At 39.8% G+C, this 2,500-nt stretch overlaps 3 non-coding genes across 3 annotated transcripts; 2 read left to right on the forward strand and 1 right to left on the reverse strand.

Annotated features, from left to right (window-relative positions):
- Positions 1-148: 148 nt before the first annotated feature.
- TRNAF-GAA (transfer RNA phenylalanine (anticodon GAA)) lies at positions 149-221 on the reverse strand. Its single transcript has one exon. It is a non-coding gene; the product is annotated as a tRNA-Phe (tRNA).
- A 155-nt stretch (positions 222-376) lies between these two features.
- TRNAS-AGA (transfer RNA serine (anticodon AGA)) lies at positions 377-458 on the forward strand. Its single transcript has one exon. It is a non-coding gene; the product is annotated as a tRNA-Ser (tRNA).
- Positions 459-1,769: 1,311 nt separating this feature from the next.
- TRNAY-GUA (transfer RNA tyrosine (anticodon GUA)) lies at positions 1,770-1,859 on the forward strand. Its single transcript is given in 2 exon segments — positions 1,770-1,806; positions 1,824-1,859. It is a non-coding gene; the product is annotated as a tRNA-Tyr (tRNA).
- The last annotated feature ends 641 nt before the right edge of the window (positions 1,860-2,500 follow it).

Here is a 2,500-nt window from a genome sequence, read left to right on the forward strand (position 1 = left end):
TGGCTACTAAGAGACATAAGCAGTGGTTGTGGCAAAGTGATTTTTGTAAAAATGTTTTTGTAAATATGATTTTAAAGTTTGAAGCCTGAAAACGTAAGCTTTTTGTTGCAAAATTGCATTTTATGTCGAAAAATATTATCTTCCACAGTGCCGAAACCCGGGATCGAACCAGGGACCTTTAGATCTTCAGTCTAACGCTCTCCCAACTGAGCTATTTCGGCAAGCTCCCTTGGTCTTGCAATCGTTTTTCGGGGCAAAATGTAAGGAGAATGAAGTTTTGGGTGTATTTGGGTCAATATAATACATCCTCACTTTCTGACTGCAGGCATCTCAATCCATAGACAATCTATTGTGAAACTAGGACATGGTTTATTCAGTAGTCGTGGCCGAGTGGTTAAGGCGATGGACTAGAAATCCATTGGGCTCTCCCCGCGCAGGTTCAAATCCTGCCGACTACGAACGCCTTAAGTTTTCTCTTTTCTGCAAGTTTTTAAAAACTTGAAACCTGTGATGCCCATAGCGAGTTCAGGCCATTAGCGCATCAAATGTAAAGGAGAATGAAGTTTTGGGTGTGTTTGGGTCAATACAATACATCCTCAATTTCTCAGTGCAGGCAGCTCAATCCATAGACAATCTATTGTGAAAATACAGCAAGGCTTAAGCAGTAGTCGTGGCCGAGTGGTTAAGGCGATGGACTAGAAATCCATGTTTGTTAGCGCATCAAAATCTTTTGGATGCCAGCTTGTTTTCTCTTTTTCTTACACACATTCTCTTCCCCTCCTTAAGACTGACACCAGTCAATTTCAGCAGCCACACTGAATAGAAATTATTAATTAGTCAGCTGGTAGAGCGGAGGACTGTAGAGATGATTGTTGTAGAAATCCTTAGGTCGCTGGTTCAATTCCGGCTCGAAGGAGTTGTTTTTATTTTTTGCTCAGATAGCAATTTTTGGCAATTTACAAACTCAAAATATACAGAGTATAAAGCATTCTCTAAGTCTGGGGTAGCCAACTCCAGTCCTCGAGAGCTACCAACAGTTAATGTTTTCCAGCTCACCTCACAGAATCACAAGTGAAGTAATTAGCTCCACCTGTGGATCTTTTAAAATGTGTTAGTGAGTAATGAGTGCACCTGTGCAGCAGCTAGGTTGTCTGGAAGATGGGAACTGTTGGTAGCTCTCGAGGACTGGAGTTGGCTACTGAGAGACATAAGCAGTGGTTGTGGCAAAGTGATTTTTGTAAAAATGTTTTTGTAAATATGATTTTAAAGTTTGAAGCCTGAAAACGTAAGCTTTTTGTTGCAAAATTGCATTTTATGTCGAAAAATATTATCTTCCACAATGCCGAAACCCGGGATCGAACCAGGTACCTTTAGATCTTCAATTTCTCAGTGCAGGCAGCTCAATCCATAGACAATCTATTGTGAAAATACAGCAAGGCTTAAGCAGTAGTCGTGGCCGATTGGTTAAGGCGATGGACTAGAAATCCATGTTTGTTAGCGCATCAAAATCTTTGGGATGCCAGCTTGTTTTCTCTTTTTCTTACACATATTCTCTTCCCCTCCTTAAGACTGACACCAGTCAATTTCAGCAGCCACACTGAATAGAAATTATTAATTAGAAATTAATTTTCAAAGCCCAATTTTAAACAAAGGTTGTCAAATGGTTATAAACAATAGAATATTCACATTATTCCTAGAACACTCATTTAGCTAAACATTTAAAGCTATATTAAAGAGCATATAATAACATATTTGAGAACCTACAGCATCCTTCGATAGCTCAGCTGGTAGAGCGGAGGACTGTAGAGATGATTGGTGTAGAAATCCTTAGGTCGCTGGTTCAATTCCGGCTCGAAGGAGTTGTTTTTATTTTTTGCTCAGATAGCAATTTTTGGCAATTTACAAACTCAAAATATACAGAGTATAAAGCATTCTCTAAGTCTGGGGTAGCCAACTCCAGTCCTCGAGAGCTACCAACAGTTAATGTTTTCCAGCTCACCTCACAGAATCACAAGTGAAGTAATTAGCTCCACCTGTGGATCTTTTAAAATGTGTTAGTGAGTAATGAGTGCACCTGTGCAGCAGCTAGGTTGTCTGGAAGATGGGAACTGTTGGTAGCTCTCGAGGACTGGAGTTGGCTACTGAGAGACATAAGCAGTGGTTGTGGCAAAGTGATTTTTGTAAAAATGTTTTTGTAAATATGATTTTAAAGTTTGAAGCCTGAAAACGTAAGCTTTTTGTTGCAAAATTGCATTTTATGTCGAAAAATATTATCTTCCACAATGCCGAAACCCGGGATCGAACCAGGTACCTTTAGATCTTCAATTTCTCAGTGCAGGCAGCTCAATCCATAGACAATCTATTGTGAAAATACAGCAAGGCTTAAGCAGTAGTCGTGGCCGATTGGTTAAGGCGATGGACTAGAAATCCATGTTTGTTAGCGCATCAAAATCTTTGGGATGCCAGCTTGTTTTCTCTTTTTCTTACACACATTCTCTTC

Source organism: Crinia signifera, chromosome 3, assembly GCF_055691185.1.
Source record: "Crinia signifera chromosome 3, ASM5569118v1, whole genome shotgun sequence".
Taxonomy (NCBI): Eukaryota; Metazoa; Chordata; class Amphibia; order Anura; family Myobatrachidae; genus Crinia; species Crinia signifera.